The sequence below is a fragment of the Canis lupus genome, chromosome 27 (assembly GCF_011100685.1).
Source record: "Canis lupus familiaris isolate Mischka breed German Shepherd chromosome 27, alternate assembly UU_Cfam_GSD_1.0, whole genome shotgun sequence".
Classification (NCBI taxonomy): Eukaryota; Metazoa; Chordata; class Mammalia; order Carnivora; family Canidae; genus Canis; species Canis lupus.
The window spans coordinates 12,578,637-12,598,208 of NC_049248.1; the positions used below are offsets into that span (position 1 = coordinate 12,578,637).

At 40.8% G+C, this 19,572-nt stretch overlaps 1 long non-coding RNA gene across 1 annotated transcript in view; it reads left to right on the forward strand.

Annotated features, from left to right (window-relative positions):
• LOC102156500 overlaps nt 1-19,572 on the forward strand; it is a 40,481-nt gene that overhangs the window by 3,908 nt on the left and 17,001 nt on the right. The window lies entirely within an intron of this gene.

Sequence of the window (19,572 nt, forward strand, 5' to 3'; positions counted from 1 at the left end):
CCCCCCCCCCCCCCCCCCCCCCCCAACTCACCAGCTTCATTGGTGACCAGAGAAGCAAAGAGTTTGCATGTGTGGAAGCCATGACTACCTTTCAAATTCAGTGTAAAATTCCTCTCATCCAAACCAGCTAATCTTTGGCTTAGTGTCACTTTTTTTTTCCCCATAGAAATCCCCCAAATCAGCCTCTTAAAGTGAGTACAACCATCTTTCTTGACACATTTCATCCATTTCCACTTTTAATTCCTGCATATTGGCTGATAATCAGAGCCTCTCCAAAATCACCACCTTATCCTGGTTTTTCTTACAAGTTCTCTATTTTCTTAAAAGCTTCAAGCAGAATTTATTATATGATAAACACAAAATGTCGAACCAGCAGAGAGACCGTGTTATGGAATAAATGGCATTAGATTATAGGGCTAAAGCCAACAATGTGGGAAAAATGTTAAATCTCTCCTACAAACACATATATACACATATTGTATTTTATATTATATACTGCAGGTTTACTTTTTGATTTAACAATTCCTCTTCTACAAATTTACTTTTGGGAAATAATTAGATGTATGACTAAAGATATATTCACCAGAATGATCTTTGTGAAGTTACATATTTGATTATAAAAAGAAACAAAAAAGTAAACAACTGAACAATAACTCCTTAGATATATGAATACGGGATTATTTGAATCAACTACAGTATATCCAAGAATTACACAGATTGCAGCCATTAAAACACCCTGGGGTTGCTTCATCTACATTAATAGGAAAAGTTGTCAATAATATTAAAGCAGGCGCAGAGCAATGTTTTGGTATGACCCCATTTTTTGTAAAAAATTTTTAACAAAAAACCACCACAAAGATATTTCAAATTTGAAAAATAATTATCCTTATAATTCTTTTTTTTTTTAATTTTTTATTTATTTGGGAGAGAGAGAGAGAGAGAGAGAGAGAGCAAGCACAAGTGGGTGGAGGGGCAGAGAGAGAGAATCAGATTACCCGCTGAGCAGAGAGCTGGACATGGTGCTTCATCCCCGGACCTCTGGGATCATGACCCGAGCTGAAGGCAGACGCTTAACCGCTTAACTGACTGAGCCACCCAGGTGCCCCTATCTTTATAATTCTTGAATGCAGAAGTTTCTCTTTGTGTCTCACATTCTCTTTTCTCAGACATTAGCAGAGAACAAGCATTTCTATAATTCATTTCCCCTCTATTTTTGTCTAGTCTTTTTTTTTTTAAGATTTTGTTTATTCATGAGAGACAGAGAGAGAGAGAGAGAGAGAGAGAGGCAGAGACACAGGCAGAGGGAGAAGCAGGCTCCATGCAGGGAGCCGGACGTGGGACTGGGACTCGATCTCCCCCCCCCCCCCCCCCCCCCAAGGATCAGGCCCTGGGCTGAAGGCAGCGCTAAACTGCTGAGCCACCCGGGCTGCCCTTTATTTAGTTTTATATATCATTAAATCCATATATGAATTTCCAGGAGTGTATGTGTTTGGGTATATGGTTTTGCTTCCAGGACACATAAATGAGGTATGAATATCATTCCCATTGACTAAGGAATATCTTAATCTTAACAAGCCATGGAAAATCGAGCCTCTTCCATCTTTTTGGCACAAGAGATCCTGTGGATAACATTATCCCAAACCTCACATTCTTTGGTCTTTGGCATTTGGCACACCCAGGGATGCTGCCCAGAATTCAACAGATTAACTCCCTGTCTTAGTTTTATTATTTAGGATGGAGTGCTGCAGAGATTGTTTTAAATTTCTAGTTAGCAGACCGTCTTTAGCTGTCACTCTCCATGGGACTGACATGGGGCAAATCTTAGAATCTCAGAATACCAGGTGTGGGAGATCACTGCATCCAGTGTTCATCTCATAGGCAAAAATATTTGATCCTTGATTTCCTGTAAAGTGGGGAAGTTAAACAAGATGATTTATAGGTTCCTTCTGGCTTATGATTCTGTGATTTCTGTTTCCTACTCAGAATCACGTAGTCCATCCCTGTGGATCAGGTTATTTTCCAGGGAAGCTAGATTCCTGATTTTTGGCTGAAAACCACATACTCACAGGAGTCAAAGGAAGATGATAGTAAAATAGTGTAGACTGAACAGTGAACATGTATTATCTTACTAGAAAAAAAGCATGTGATAACTTACTGGTTGCTCAGTACTTCTTCACTGTTGCATGTGTACTCATGAAACCCCTGCTAGGGGCCAGGCTCCGTGTCTGAGACAAGCCGGAGTATTGCCCTCTTCAGGCTGTTGGAGGAGATGGACAGGGAATCTGAGCCATCATTATTAAATGCAATTTACTTGATCATTCGGAAATGTTATGAAGGGATCTCAAAGCTTCTGTTTTATGCTCCAATAGTTTGGGCCCCATAAAAAGATGTTTAGCTAAGGGTATAAAGCAGGGGCTGAAATCCAGACTCTTTCCTCAAGCCTCCCTGTGTTGGCCAAAAAGAAACAAACCTTTAAAAATCCATCTCTCCACATGGGGCCTTCTGCAGTCTGCTGAAAGTTCCCCGGGTTGTAGTGGGTTCTCCTATAGGATGCTGTGAGAGTTTGAGACAGGGTGCCTAACCTAGGGATGGTAGCTTGGAAATCTCTCCTAAGGAAATGACCTTCAGCTCAGATCTGGAGACTGAGCAGGAGAATTAACCTGTCTAAGGGAGGAGGGGAAGGAGAGTGACACAGGCTGAGCTGGTCCAAGGCCCCAAGTTGGAGAAGGACTTTGAGGAAGTGAAAGAAGGTGCTTATGGCTTAGAGCAGTGAACAAGGCCAGCAGGAATAAGTACTCGGATGGAGCCGTGGTGAGGTCCAGACGTGAGGGGGTTTTCAAGCCATGTTAGGAATTCTGAACTTGACCTTAAGAGCAATGGGAAACCATCTTTCTTTCTTTCTTTCTTTCTTTCTTTCTTTCTTTCTTTCTTTCTTTCTTTCTTTCTTTCTTCTTTCTTCTTTCTCTTTCTTTCTTTCTTCTTTCCTTTCTTTCTTTCTTTCTTTCTTTCTTTCTTTCTTTCTTTCTTTCTTTCTTCTTCCTTCCTTCCTTCCTTCCTTCCTTCCTTCCTTCCTTTCTTTCTTTCTTTCTTTTTTTTCTTTTTTCTCTCCTTCCTTTCTCTCACCTGAGAGAGAGAGAGAGAACTTGAGCAGAGGGAGAGGGAGAAGCAGACTCTCTGGCTGAGTAGGGAGGCTGACATGTGTCTGGATCCCAGGACCCTAGGATCTTTTTTTTTTTTTTTTTTTTTTTAAAGATTTTATTTATTTATTCATGAGAGACAGAGAGAGAGAGAGAGGCAGAGACACAGGCAGAGGGAGAAGCAGGCTCCATGCAGGGAACCTGATGTGGGACTCGATCCTGGGTCTCCAGGATCACACCCTGGGCTGCAGGCAGTGCTAAACCGCTGCGCCACCGTGGCTGCCCAGGACCCTAGGATCTTGACCTGAGCTGAAGGCAGATGCATAAAGGACTCAGCCACCCAGGCGCCCCAGGGAGCCATTTCTTAAGCAAATGACTTGTGCAGGTTCAATTAAACTTGCTTATTTCCTCATATTATCTAATTCTAGTCAAAGCCCTTAGTCTTGATCAGGATCATTTCTATAGGATGTGGGAAAGAATGTTTAAGCTGGCACCTTTATGTTCCTTTGTGATGCTGTTTAACATACACAACAGAGGGCAGCCCTGGTGGCCCAGCGGTTTAGCACCGCCTTCAGCCCAGGGCCTGATTGATCCTGGAGTCCCAGGATCAAGTCCCATGTCAGGCTCCCTGCATGGAGCCTGCTTCTGCCTGTGTCTCTGTCTCTCTCTCCCTCTCTATCATGAATAAATAAATAAAATCTTAAAAAAAAATACACAACAGAAAATATGTTTTAAAACTCTGGTTTAAGGGGCGCCTGGGTGGCTCAGTTGATTACACGTCTGCCTTTGGCTCAGGTCATGATCCCAGGACCCAGTGAGCTCAGCATGGAGCCCGGCATGGGGCGGGGAGTGGGGGGGAGGAGTGGGGTCCTGCTCAGCCTTCTTCCTCTCCCTCTGCCTGCTGCTCCCCCTGCTTGTGCTGTCAAATAAATAAAATATTAAAAATAAATAAAATTCTGGTTTCAGTAAATGAAGGGGACATGAAGTCCTTGGACCATCAGGGCGAATACTGGCCACAATTGATAATTGCAGGTTCAACGGGTTGGGGGGGCACCCCCCCCCCTGCAAGTCCCACCTCCTGGTGTCTTCTGTTGAGCCATGAAAGCTGAAGGAGTGAATCTCACCACTTGGGCTCCACCTGCTAACAGTTCAGCTTGCCTTCTCTTCTCATTGCCATGATGAGCCGGTTGCTTGTGTCATTTTAGGGGCCAACCCATGTTTTGCCAGGAGAGTTGGTGTGAATCTTCTAAGCAGGCAAACAGCTTAGGGGTGAATACTGCGTCGTTTTCTTCAAATAGCTCAACGTTTTTGTCTTCCATTTTTACTGGGCAACTGGCTGGAATGTTTACAGCTACTTTGGCCAAAGGATTCACTATTTATTTGGTTTTGGAGGGAGACTTCAGAGGAGGGATGAGAAAAATGGGCAAACCCGGAGTTCTTTTTTTTTGGCGGGGGTGGGGTGGTGGTGGTGGGGGAGTGGTGTTTAACTGAAGTTTAGGAAAAGAGAGACCTCTGCTGGCTAAACTGAGATAATGACCTGCATTTGGTCTGTGACCCAAGCAGAAGCTGTCCGTTCAGTGGGTACAGGTGTTTGCAAATTCCCAGCTCACTGTTCATCTCCTCAGCAGTCAAATCAAGTGCTTTTGGAGTGAATCTAAGTCACTAGTAATTCCCAGGCCGGGCCATCTTGCTTCTGTTCCAGTCTCTAGGAAGAGCGTCAGATAGTCTTTGCATATTTCTAGAAAACAAAAGCTCTAAATATCAACAACTGGTGAAAACCCAGGCCTGAAATAGTTCCTACATCTTCTCTTTTGTTTCCTCTTTTCTGCCCATCGCCTCCTTGCCATCCTTCTGCCAGGGAAAACAAAATAAAACAAATCTTCACTCAAAAGGGAGCTAGTGCTGGTGAAAGGGAGAGGGAGGAACTAACCACTTATCTGTAGTGATCCACTGACCTATGGTGGCTGGGGGCCAGGGTTGGGTGATACACCCCAGCAGAACCATGAACCCTGTGCATGAGGCAGTGGGACTCCAGAGACCTGATGCTCCTCTGGAGAAGGCAGAGGGTGGTGATGTGGGAGGAGGGAGGGAGAAGTCTCCTTGTGCCTTCTTGTTTGTCAGCAATGATGACAATGATGAGTGCCCAAGGCCAAGTGCTTTACATACCTTAATTCTGTTTCTTGCTTTGCCTCTCTCTTTACAATCTTTTTTATATTTTTTTTAAGATTTATTTATTTATTTATTCATGAGAGACAGAGAGACAGAGAGAGAGACACAGGCAGAGGGAGAAGCAGGCTCCATGCCAGGACCCGATGTGGGACTCAATCTCAGGACTCCAGGACCACGCCCTGGGCAGAAGGCAGTCAACTGCTGAGCCACACAGGGACCCCTGTCTTTACAATCTTAAAACCGTCTCTCTCTAGAAAAAAAAATTAAAAATAGGTAAAGAATTTAGAACAAAACCTGCATAAAACTAATAACTATGTGTATGTTTGCTATTTTATTAGTATTTTTTGACTCTGCAGTATACCACACCCACCCTGCATATGAGAAGAGACTTTCCCTGTGCTTGTGCTCCCTGGAGTAAATCCTAAATTCACTTCCAAGGTAATACCTCTGGGCCTGTGGTGGAGAGCACCAGAAGGGTCTCTTCAGTGTGGCACTTTATTTCCACATGATCGTTCCATGTCCTGTCTAACCTGCTCTTACCCCTTAAACATTCTCCTAGGTTTCATCTTTTTAAAGATTTTATTTATTCATGAGAGATATAGAGACACAGAGACATAGAGACGCAGAGACATAGGCAGAGGGAGAATCAGGCTCTCTGCGGGCAGCCTGATTTGGGACTCCATCCCAGGACCCCAGGATCATGACCCAAGCCGAAGGCAGATACTCAACCGCTGAGCCCCTCTCCTAGGTTCCAACAACCTTTTTTCAGCATTGGCTAATGCAGGAGCTATTAGTATCAGGTAATGGTCACTTTAATGCTGTTAAGGGACCTTACACGATCTAGTCAAAACCTCTCTTTTGAGAAAACTGAGACCCAAAGAGGTTGTCAGCTACCAAGAGTTACCTAGCTAGTGGGTGGCTGAGGCAGAACTGGAACCCAGAGCCCTTGGATTTTTTTTTTTTTTTTAAGATTTTATTTATTCATAGAGACTCAGAGAGAGAGGCAGAGACGCAGGCAGAGGGAGAAGCAGGCTCCATGCAGGGAGCCCGATGCGGGACTTGATCCCAGGCCTGTGGGATCATGACCTGAGCCGAAGACAGATGCTCAACCACTGAGCCACCCAGACATCCCACATTCATTAGTTCTGTAAGTGATAAATCCTCCTGCTTCAGAACTCGTGCAGAACTCATTCATTCATGGATCTGGCAGTTACTGAAGGAGTAACCCATAAAGTATGGTGTACTGAGGCCCTTGAAGACATTTGAAAAAAAGTTTGACATCTGCCTATCTGTCCCCTTCTGGCTGCCTGGAAGGTGGATAAGATGGATGCAACCTGAGGAGGCATCCTTTGTTTCTGAGGATAGAAGGTGCATTGTAGAGCACAAAGATGCAGAAACTATAAGCGATGCTACACCAGCTCTGCACTGCTTATCTCCAGAATTCCTTTAAAGAAAAGAAAAATACACTTTTATCTTATTTAAGCCACTATTATTTCTGGTCTCTGTTACTAGCTGCCAAATGCAAATCTTAACTGATATAGAAGTCCTTGAGGATTTTTGAGCAAGGGACTGATTCTGATTGGTAGCTACACAAGAGATAGATTCCGGGAGGGGGTGTTCCGGGCCATAGAGAGATAAAGTTGGCTTGGCGGGTGTGGACGGATGGGGGGTGGGTAGGCTTTGAATGAAGAGAATACACATCTCACACAGGGTCATTGATTTTGTTTCTTTTCCCCCAGGACACCTCTGCTAAACTCCTATTATATGGTGGTTACTTAAATATGTAGTTACTGAGTGATTTGCATTGTGCTATTGTCCTGTGGCCCGAAAGCTAGGGAGATTGAGAAGATGGGTATTCTTTGTGTCTTAAAAAGGAGCAGGCAAAAGCTGGCACGGGAAAAGAGTATCACTGTTACAGTCAAGTGAAGTTACTATGTTTTCCAAACTCCTGCAGACATTTTCAAGGAAAGGAACTTTTGTTACATGGGACTGTCTAATCAAGATACATTTGAAATGTATCCTCTACTAGAGAGCAACTGTAAATAATATTTTAAAAATATATCTTGGAGCAACTTGCAGGGTAAAGATACATTTCATAAGCTAAAAAAAATCTCTCAAAGGGGAAAAACTACTTTATGAACTAGCTTTAAGCTTCATATCTTCCCAGTGAACGTTCCCTCTTGAGGTTGGGCAGTTAATGTCACACCTCCTAGATCAGAAGACATTTCATTCTTGTTGAAAGAGGTTAGAAACATATAACAGTATAGCTATAATATAGAATAGCTTTCCTGTGAATTAGATGTGCTAACTTAATATCTCGGTCTCTCTGTTCCTTCCAAGCCTGGCTCAAACAGGTAATTGGAAGCCTACTATGAATTTCAAGGTCCCTTTGGACACTGGCCTTCAGCCTTTCTCCCCCTGTGCATAGGAAGGCAGATGGGCCCAGTATTTCTTCCTTCCTTCCTTCTTCTTCTTTCTTTCTTTCTTTCTTTCTTTCTTTCTTTCTTTCTTTCTTTCTTTCTTTCTTTCACAAGCTCTGACTAGTTAAAGAAAAATTTTGTGTGATTTACATTTCACCAGTCTGTTCTTTCATTCTTCTAATGGTATCAGAATTACCTGGATCAGTGATAGCCAGCCCGCATACTTCTCACATGCTGTGCCCTTACATGAAAATTCTCCTGCATTAATTATGTCTCCCCACTCTATCCTCCATTTGGAAAAAAATACATTAGAATGCAGGCAACTGGGGGTGCCTGGGTGGCTCAGTTGGCTAAGCATCTGACTCTTGATCTCAGCTCAGGTTTTGATCTCAAGAACGTGAGTTCTAACCTCACATTGGTCTCCATGCTGGGTGTAGAGACTACTTAAAAAAAAAAAAAAAGAAAAGAAAAGGAATCCCTGGGTGGCTCAGGGGTTTAGCGCCTGCCTTTGGCTCAGAGCATGATCCTGGAGTCCCAGGATCGAGTCCCACATTGGGCTCCCTGCATGGAGCCTGCTTCTCCTTTTGCCTGTGTCTCTGCCTCTCTCTCTCTCTGTCTCTCTCTCTCTCTGTGTGTGTGTGTCTTTCATGAATAAATAAATAAAATCTTAAAAAAAAAAAGAATGCAAGCAACTTATTAGTTGTACCTGGACTATCTGCTGCAAACTCCATACTTTTCTACAAGCTCAATTTTAGTTTTTAGATTTTTAAAAAAGATTTTATGTATTTATTTGAAAGAGGGAGAATGAGAGAGAAAAGATCACAAGCAGGGGGTAAGGGAAGAGAGAGAAGCAGACTCCCCACTGAGCAGGGAGCCCAATAGGGCACTTGATCTCAGGCCCCTGGGATCATGACCTGAGCTAAAGGGAGACACTTAACCAACTGAGCCACCCAGGCACCCTACCAGCTCAATTTTAATAGCATATATAATTGTCCCTCATTTACAAGGGGAAGAAACAGAAAAAAAATGATTCCAAATATTAGGTTTTGATTTACAGCTCCCTGAAGTGCCTGGGTTGAATCCCCTGTAGTCTGATAAGCAGATGTTCTCTTCCTATAGTTGAATAGATAATAACATGAACTAACATTTATGGAGCACTCAGCATGTGCCAAGTCACTTGTTTATATCATTTTTTAAAATCCTGATGAAGATCCTGAAAAATCGCTGTATCGATGAAGAAACTGGGCCTTGGCACTATTGCTCACAGTCACATTAAGCAGCTGAACCAGGACCCAGGTCTCACTGACTTTTTGCCTGGGTTAGAGGCAGTCCTGTTTTTCCTGTAAATAATCTCAATGAGAACAAGGCCAACTGGCTCAGTGTGACACTCGATCCCAAATCATTCTCTTTTACTTTCTGCCAGATTGGAAGACTGTCTAGTGATTAAATATTTCTGGCCAGCAATATCTTGCCATTTATGGAAAAATGATACCCCCTAATCTTTAATAATTGTTTTATTAAGAACCAAAACAAAGCGCCTGCTAAACTTTGGAATGACTACAGGAAAATCTCAGTATTTGCACCTTTGTCTCTGTCTCTCCTGGGGCAAGATGGGAAGAACAGTATCACTTTCCAAAGTTGCTTTAGGAAGGAGACAAACAGAGGATGCTACTGAGTTATGATTAGTAGATACTTTTTGTGGCTACAACTACCACAGGACATTTTAAGGTCAGGAAACCCCCTTTCTTTTTTCTTTAAAGATTTTATTTATTTATTAGGGAGAGAGAGAGATAGAGATAGTGAGAGAGAGCATGAGTGGGGACGACTGGGAGAAGCAGGCTCCCCACTGAGCAGGGAGCCCAACATGGGGCTCAATCTCAGCACCCCAATACCATGACTTCAGCTGAAGGTAGGCGCTAAACTGAGCCACTCAAGTGCCCCAGGAAACCCCTTCTTAAGGGATAAAGCTTGGAAGGCCTAAGGGAGGGTTTAAAAAAAAAATGTGAGTTTGCCTCAGAAGCTCCTTTTGCTTTTGAGCTCCATATAGATTCTGATGTTTCTTCAAGATCACCTTACAAATTAGGTAAGATGACCTGGTCCTATCTTTGCTAACCTTGTTTGTGTTAGGTTTCCTACGTCCTACTTCATTGGCCTGGGAGAGGGGACCCAGCTTGTTTTGGGGGAAATGTGGTAAGGTAAGAGCCAAGTGATGTTTGCTAATTTCTTTATTTAGTGAAGGATCTCATTAAAATGGTCACCTATTTGTGTGGCTAAAGAGATCCTTGGGAAGTTTTCTCATTTATCTGAGTTTAGGTCCTGTTTCGAAGGTAATTTTGTAAAGAACAATTAAGCCTTAGGTTTTCTTTTCAATCTGACAGTTAGGCCCTGGAAAGGCCAGTTGTTTTTTGGGTGGGAATCCACCCACAGGTGGGGATGGGAGTGGAGTGGGTGGGTGGAGGCAGAGCTGACTATTTGAAATCTAAGGCAATCTTCCTCACTGGGCCTTGGCAATGTCTCCATCAGCTGGGCCACCGCAGACTTGTAGGTGAGGTCATCATCTTTGTGTAGGATGCCTAGCTTATGAGGGAAACTAATAACCTCCCCACAAGGTTGTTGTCATGAGCCACTGAAATAATGTATCTGGAAGTGCTTTATAAATACATTATAATAATGTGCGAAAATGGTGGCTAATGGTAGTGCTACAAAATGTCAGTTATTAATAGGAGTGCAATTCAATATTAAGCCTAATTGGAGGAAGTTGATTGATACATATATGTGGCAACTTTTCAAAATATATCCTCACTCTACCTGTTCATTGATATTCCTCAGCATCCATTCCCATCACTTCCCGGCTCTCTCCAATTTGCATAACATATTCATACAAATGCATGCTTCTGTTCATTTTTAGCAGCTAAAGTGTGGATTTGGTTTCCTTAGTTGTTCTGTTCTGTGTGAAGCAAACATTGACTACACATTATTCTTTACTTCAGGAACAGTGAGGACAATCCAAAGCCAAGGGCATGTTGTAACACTGCTTAATAACATGATGTAACATGGCCCATACTTGGAATAATAGGTATGTTTTCTTCAGGACTGGTGTCTTATACCTGTTTCCTAGGGCCAGTGCCTCATTACCAAGCACAATATTTCTTAATTAATCAAATGAGAACCAGGTCATGTTGGTATGAAATAACTGCATTAGTGCTTGGCATAATTTCTTCTTTGGTCACCTAAATGAATTATTCAAGATAGCTAAAATAACTGTATGAACCGTGGTTCTCACACCTGGTATGAGGAAGAATTACCTAATGTAGTTTTTTTTTTTTTTTTAAAGATTTTCTTTATTTATTCATGAGAGAGAGACACAGAGAGAGAGAGAGAGAGAGAGAGGCAGAGACACAGGCAGAGGGAGAAGCAGGCTTCACGCAGGGACCCCGATGTGGGACTCGATCCTGGGTCTCCAGGATCACGCCCTGGGTGAAGGCAGGCGCCAAACCGCTGAGCCACCCAGGCTGCCTTACTAATGTAGTTTTGATGCTGCTACAAAGTTCAGAAAAATATCAGTTCTATATCAGTTTTCTTTCTTTTTTTTTTTTCTGTATCAGTTTTCTTTTTTCCTTCTTTCCTTTTTTCCAATAAAAATGTATTGAGTACCTACTATATGCCAAGCATTAGGTATATATAAAAAAAGCATCCTGCTCTGATGTCCTTAAAGAGCTCAGATGTGTGTGTGTGTGTGTGTGTGTGTGTATGTGAGATCACAGTACAATGAGTTATGTATGAACAATGAGATAGGTTTGAACAACCTTCTGTGAGTACACACATGGGAGAAGGCAAATCTGGGAAGGCTTTGCAGAGCAGATGTTACATTAACTATTGGAGGATAAATAGGAATTTGCTGGGCCAAAACCCAACAAACAAGAGTAAAAGAAGGGCCATCCATTTGGCTGAACAGAATCTACAAAGGCCCAGAGACATGGATGAACATGATTGAAACATGATACATAGTCTGGTATTGCTAAGCTTGGGGAATTATGATGTTGTACTCCAGTGTTACTAATGCATGGGTGCATGGTTCAAATAATTAGACATTCTGTGGATCTGCTTCTGAGATTGCCCCATGGCTGTGGTAATCATCTGCTACAATCTACTTTTTGTAGGCCAAAATCATTTTCCCTCTACTTCATGGTGTGGAATTATGGACGATCAGTAGAACTCTTATGAATCAATTCTCTGTGTGGAGATAGATGTGAGTGAAATTCTGAACCCTGAATCAACCACATAGGTTCTATGATAAAATTACCTTATATCATTTGAATTACCTGTTTTAGTAAATAATGCTGGATTTCCAGAGTCACACTAACTCCTATTACTAGACCAGGATCAAGGTTAAGTGGTTTCCTCCCATCTCTTTTCTCCTGTGCTTTTTTTTTTTTTTTAAATTTTTATTTATTTATGATAGTCACACAGAGAGAGAGAGAGGCAGAGACATAGGGCAGAGGGAGAAGCAGGCTCCATGCACTGAGAGCCCGATGTGGGATTTGATCCCGGGTCTCCAGGATCGCGCCCTGGGCCAAAGGCAGGCGCTAAACCGCTGCGCCACCCAGGGATCCCTCCTGTGCTTTGATCTAATTCTTACTGAGTGTCTAGAACAGTGCCTTCTCCATAAGTGAAAGCAGCTCCTGGACCATCTAACTATGCATGGAAGGGGAGTGTGAAAAGTGACAGGTCTAAGATAGGAAAAGCCATGATGGATTGGGTCAGGGGGAAAGAGCAGCCAGAGGAGTTTCATGGCTGCCAGGTGTGGTCTTCAATAGCGTGATTGTGTTCAATCATTGGCTGGCAGCAGCCTTGGGAAGCATGGCCCCAGCACAGAGTCAAGTGCGGGTTTCAGGTGACTGGCTTAAGGACTCCCAGTGGCCTTGCTGAACTTTCTTTAGAACTGCACTGCAATCCAAGACACTTTCACTCAGCCTTCCTTCCTTCCCACTCTCCTTCACTCAAGGTCAGATACGCATCATAGTTTGACAGCTTCCCCAACTTCTCTTGGCTCCTCCTCACTTCCTCTGCAGATGTTTCCCCTAGGAAATTTCTTGTGTGTCTAATTCCACCTTGGTGGCTGCATCTCAGAGGACCTGGAATAATAGTGCACAGAAAGGGCAAAGGAATGCTGTTTTCAGCTCTACATTCTTTACTACTGAGATTTGCCAGTAGGAAAATGTATGACTTTGATCAAAAGAAAAATTTAAAAAGAAAAGAACAAAAGATGTGTCAATAAGTCAAGAGAAAGCTCTTGAAAAGGATTAACATTAGATAAAATAGAGATAATAGGGAATGAGATATAGGGAGATACAACTATTTATTTATTTATTTATTTTTTTTTTTTTAAATTTTTTATTTATTTATGATAGGCACACAGTGAGAGAGAGAGAGGCAGAGACACAGGCAGAGGGAGAAGCAGGCTCCATGCACCGGGAGCCTGACGTGGGATTCGATCCCGGGTCTCCAGGATCGCGCCCTGGGCCAAAGGCAGGCGCCAAACCGCTGCGCCACCCAGGGATCCCGAGATACAACTATTTAAAAGTATTTGAGGGACACCTGGGTGACTCAGCATTTGACCATCTGCCTTCAGCTCAGGGCGTGATCCTGGGTCCTGGGATCAAGTCCCACATCAGGCTCCCTGTGAGGAGCCTGCTTCTCCCTCTCTCTGTGCCTCTGCTTCTCTCTCTGTGTCTCTCATGAATAAATAAATAAAATCTTAAAAAAAAAAGTATTTAAACAAGTGTGATGTGGGGAAGGGTATTCAAAATTCAATGGCCAAATGCAAAATGCCACGTGGTGGCACAGCACCCTCCTAAGGAATGTTTAGTGGGCATAGCCTTCACTTGTCTCTAATTGTCTTAGTCATAGGCTTCCCCTTTAGCTCACTAGCTCACTCTTGTATAATAAAAATCCTCTCTCACAGTGTCAATTCAGCAACTAGAATTGTCCAATTTGATGCTTAATCAAAATTCAGTCTTCATTCACATGAAAAACTCTTCTTCTTATCTATTGACAGGGACAAGAAGGATCCTATGACCTCTTAAATTCTAGACAAAACTGGTATTCTTGTCTTCTCTGCTTCATTCTATTTGCCAAAGCAAGTTATATGGCCAACTCCAAAGGCATAATTCAAGGAAATATACTAATTTCTGAGTGACAAAAGCTGTAAACTACATGGTAAAGTGTGTGGATAGAGGGAGGAGGAAAAGTTAGGGCCAGTAATTCAACCTTCTGTAGTACCAAGGGGAGAAAATCTCCAATTAGCTATGCTTGGCTCCTGCGTCCATCCCTTGACCATTCCCTGTGGCCAGGGTGAGGACATGGTAGTATGATTGGCAACTACAATAGGACCATGTGCTTGAAGTGAGTAAGAGGAGCTTTTTCCCCAAAAGAAGGAGTTGCTGATCTGGGAAGAAAGGAGGAGTACTGGAAACAAAATAAGCAACATTTACCACCATGCCTTCCATGTCTTGGCTTGTCAGTCCTTATAATTATTCTTTCACACAGGTACTACTACTACCCTCTTTTTACAGCTGAGAAAATTGAAGTTAAGAGAAGTTATATAAGTTTCTCAAAATGACACATCTTGAGTTATGAAACTTTTTGGATTAAAAATAGATGTACATAGGTATGGCTAGCTGGCTCAGTCAGTAGAGCATGCAACTTTGGATTTTGGGGTTGTGAGTTCACTCTCACATTGAATATAGAGATTATTCAAAATAAATACATCTGTCTATTCACCAAAGCTACAGTAATTGAGAGTGGTGGTATTTATTGAAAGGATAGACACAAAGACAATGGAACAGAATACAGAATACAGAAATAGACACACCCATGTGTTGTCAACCAATTTTTAAAAAGATTTTATTTATTCATGAGAAGCACACACACACACACACACAGAGAGAGAGAGAGAGAGAAGCAGAGACATAGGCAGAGGGAGAAGCAGGCTCTGTGCAAGGAACCTGATGTGGGACTCGATCCGGGGACTCTGGGATTGTGCCCTGAGCCAAAGGCAGACGCTCAACCCCTGAGCCACCCAAGCATCCCTGTCAACCAATTTTTAATAAAAGCACAAAACCAATTTAGTGTAGGAAGGATAGACTTTTCAGTAAATGCTGTTGAAACAAATAATGACCACACACACACACACACAAAAAAAAAAAAAAAAAAAGAAAAGAAAAAAAAAGCCAAAAGGAAGAAAAAAGAAAAAGAATCTCAACCTATACCTTTCACCTTATGCAAAAATCTCACAATGGATCATAGACCTAAATGTAAAATATAAAACTATAAAGCTTCTAGAAGAAAACATAGAAGAGAATGTTTGTGAATTTGGATGAGGGAAAGATTTCTTAGCTATGACACTAAAAGCATGATCCTGAAAGAAAAAAAATTGTACATTGGACTTCATCAAAATTAACAACTTTGGTTGTGTGAAAGTCACTGTCAAGAGAATGAAAAGGCAAACCCTAGAGAAGGAGAAATAGTTTTGAATCATGTACCTGACAAAGGACTAGTATACAGAATATATAAGAATTTTCAAAACTAATCAATGAGAAAACCACCCAATTAAAAATGCGCAAGATTCTTTTCATTATTCTATGTATGAATTATATATATCCTTTATTTTAAAAAATATTTTACTTATTTATTTGAGAGAAAGAGCAAGCAAAAAGGGGGAGGGGCCACAGCGAAAGAGACAAGCAGATTCTGTGCTGAGCACAGAACCGGATGTGGGGCATGATCCCACAACCCTGAGATCATGACCTGAGCCGAAATCAAGAGTCAGTTGCTTAGCTGACTGAGCCACTTAGGCATCTCTATGTATATCCTTTCTTTCTTTCTTTCTTTCTTTCTTTCTTTCTTTCTTTCTTTCTTTCTTTCTTTCTTTCTTTCTTTCTTTCTTTTTCTTTCTTTCTTTCTTTCTTTCTTTCTTCTTTCTTTCTTTCTTTTCTTTCTTCTTTCTTTCTTTTCTTTCTTTCTTTCTTCTTTCAACAGAAGCAGGGATATAGGCAGAGGGAGAAGCAGGCTCTGTGCAGGGAGCCCAATGTGGAACTCGATCTGGGGACTCTGGGATCATGCCCTGAGCTGAAGGCAAACACTCAACACTGAGCCACCCAGGTGCCCCCTTTTTTAAAAAATATATATACATCCTTTAAATAATACTTTATCATTATAACCTGGATTTTTTTTGCATGACATAGGCATTAAGGGGATAATTTTTAAAATTTCACATAGTTGAGCAATTTTAGAGGCTGCTTTTATTGTTTATCACATTACAGAGCAAAAATATAGGATATATAGATTTTCTGCCTTTCTGAAACTTATTATATTTTTCTAAGCAATCCAAAAAAGTAATCAACATCGGCTTAGTAAAAAAAAAAAAAGTGGTTCTGTCTTGCTATTAAATCTCACTGTTACAGAGTTATTTTTACATCATTTCTTATTTGATATAATTTGTAAAAGTGTGTTTTATCTTTAAAAATGTTTTACTTTAATTCCAGTATAGTTAACATATGGTGTTATATTAATTTCAGGCACACAGTATATAGCTTCAACAATTCTATTCTCTTTTCTTTTCTTTTTTTAAGATTTTATTTATTTATTTATTCATGAGAGTCAGAGAGAGAGACAGGCAGAGGGAGAAGCAGGCTCCATGCAGGGGGCCCGACATGGGACTCTATCCTGGGTCTCCAGGATCAGGCCCTGGGCTGAAGGGGGCGCTAAACCGCTGAGCCACCCGGGCTGCCCAGTGTATTCTTAATCCCCTTCCCCTGTTTCACCCATTCACCCACCCACCTCCTCTCTGGTGACCACAGTTTGTTCTTTATAGTTAAGAATCTGTTTTTTGGTTTGACTCTTTTCTTCTTTCTTGGTTTTGTTTCTTAAATTCCACATATGAATATTTGTCTTTATCTGACTGACTTATTTCACTTAGCATATTATCTAGATCCACCCATGTTGTTTCAAAAGGCAAGATTTCATTCTTTTTTATGGCTGAGTAATATTCTATTGTACGTACTACCTCTTTTTTACCTGTTCATCTATGGATGGGCACTTGGGTTGATTCCGTAGCTTGGCTACTGTAGATAATGCTGCAATAGGCATAGGGGTGCATATATTTTTTCAAATTGGTTGTTTTCATTTTCTTTGGGTAAATACCCAGTGATGGATTTTATTTTTATTTTTTCTATTATTTACTTAATTTATTTTTTTTTCTATGTCTTGGAGGTTTTTTTTTTTAATTTTTTAAAATTATCTATTTAAATTTATTTTATAAATAAATGTATATAAATAATATATTTATATACTAATATATTTATTATTTTAAATATATTTTATTATTTATTTATTTATATTTTTAATCTTTTGAGGAACCTCCATATTAGTTTCCACAGTGGCTGCACTGTTTGAACTCCCACCAACAATGCACAAGGGATCCTTTTTCTCTACATCTTCATCAACACTTGTTGTTTCTTGTGTTTTTTATTTTAATCATTCTGGAAGGTGTGAGGTGGTACCTTGTTATAGTTTGATTTGCATTTCCCTGATGATAAGTGAGGTTGAGCATCTTTTCATGTGTTTGTTTGCCATCTGGATGTCTTCTTTGGAGAAATGTCTGTTTAGGTCTTTGCCCACTTTTTAATTGGACTACTTGGGGTTTTTTTGGTGTTGAGTTGTATAAATTCTTTATGTAGTTTGGATATAAACCCTTATTGGATATATCATTTGCAAATATCTTCTCCCATTCAATAGGTTATCTTTTAATTTTGTTGATTGTTTCCTTCACTGTGCAGAACCTTTTATTTTGATGTAATCCCAATAGTTTATTTTTGTTTCTGTTTTCCTCTTCCTTGCCTTAGTATACAAATCTGGAAAATTGTAGCTATGGGTGTGTCTGAGAAATTACTGCCTGTGCTCTCTTCTAAGAATTTATGGTTTCAGGTCTCACATTTAGGTCTTTAGTCCATTTTTTTTTTTTCTCTTTAGTCCATTTTGAGTTTATTTTTGTATATGGTGTAAGAAAGTGGTCCAGTTTCATTCTTTTGCATGTAGCTGTCCAGCATTCCCAACATCATTTATTAAAGAGACTTTTTTGCATTGTATATTCTTCCCTCTTTTGTTGAAGATGAATTGACCATATAATCATGGGTTTATTTCTGGGCTCTCTACTATGTTCTATTGATCTATGTGTCTCTTTTTGTGCTGGTATCATACTGTTTTGATTACTATAGCTTTGTAGTATATCTCAAAATCTGGGATTGTGATACTTCCAGTTTTATTCTTTTTCAAGACTGCTTTGGCTATTTGTGGTCTTTTTGTGGTTCTATACAAATTTTAGGATTATTTGTTCTAGTTCTGTGAAAAAAGAACATTTGGTATTTTTTAAAAAGATTCTTAAAAATTTATTCATTTATGAGAGACAGAGAGAGAGGCAGAGACACAGGCAGAGGGAGAAGCAGGCTCTCTGCAAGGAGCCCGATGTGGGACTCAATCCCGGGTCCTGGGATCATGCCCTGAGCTGAAGGCAGATGCTCAACCACTGAGCCATCCAGGCGTCCCGCTTTTGGTATTTTGATAGAGATTCCATTAAATTTGTAGATTGCTTTGGGTTGTATGAACATTATAACAATATTTGTTCTTCAAAAAAATGGGCAAAAGATTTTGACTGGATACTTCATGACAGGAGATATACAGATGGCAAATAAACTCATGATATATGTCCAACATCATTAGTAATTAGAGAATTGCAAATCACAATAAGATAATACCATACCCAGGACGCCTGGGTGGCTCAGCGGTTTGGCGCCTGCCTTCTGCCCAGGGCGTGATCCTGCAGTCCCAGGATCGAGTCCCACATCCGGCTCCCTGCATGGAGCCTGCTTCTCCCTCTGCTTGTATCTCTGCCTCTCTCTCTCTCTCTGTGTGTGTGTCTGTCTTTCATGAATAAATAAATAAAATCTTTAAAAAAAAGACAATACCATACCCCTATTAGAATGGCTAAAAACCCAAACCAATCCTATCTAACTCAACTGAAACTAAAACAAAACAAAAACTGAAAATGATAAAACACTGGTGAAGATGTGGAGCCACTAGAACTCCCATACATTGCTGTTAGGAAGCAAAATGGCACAGCCACTTTCGAAACAGTGCGGGCGTTTCTTATAAAGATAGCACACACTTACCAGTAATCCTAGGTATTTACCCAAGAGAAACAAAAACTTAAGTTCACACGCAAAAAAACTATAAATGAATGTTTGTTGCAACTTTATTCATAATCATCAGATACTAGAAACCAAAATGTCCATCAACAATGGGATGGATAAACAAACTGTGGTATATGCATACCATGAAATACTCCTTAGCAGTAAAAAGAGACAAACTATACACACAACAACATGGATAAATCTCAGATGCGTTTTGCTAAGTGAAAGAAGCAGATCTGAGTGACTACTGATTGTATGATTCCATTTATTTGCTATTCTCAGAGATCATTGGTTACCAGGGACTTGGGGTGAGGAGATGTATTGATTATAAAGAGGCAGCATAAGGGGATTATTTGGGCTGATGTAACTCTTCTGTATCTTAATGGTGGTGGTGGTATAATACTGCTGCTTCATTTCTGAGCCAAGAGAAGAGTACACATATTTTTTTTCCAATCTAGGGAGCTAACATGAGAAATCTTTTGCTTTCTGACTAAATTGGAGTAATTATATCTACTAGTTGAATTCTCTGAAAGGGCTTTTGTTAAAGCTCCAGCTGGAAATTTTAGAGTCAATGACAAGCCTAGGTCTCTAGAAAAT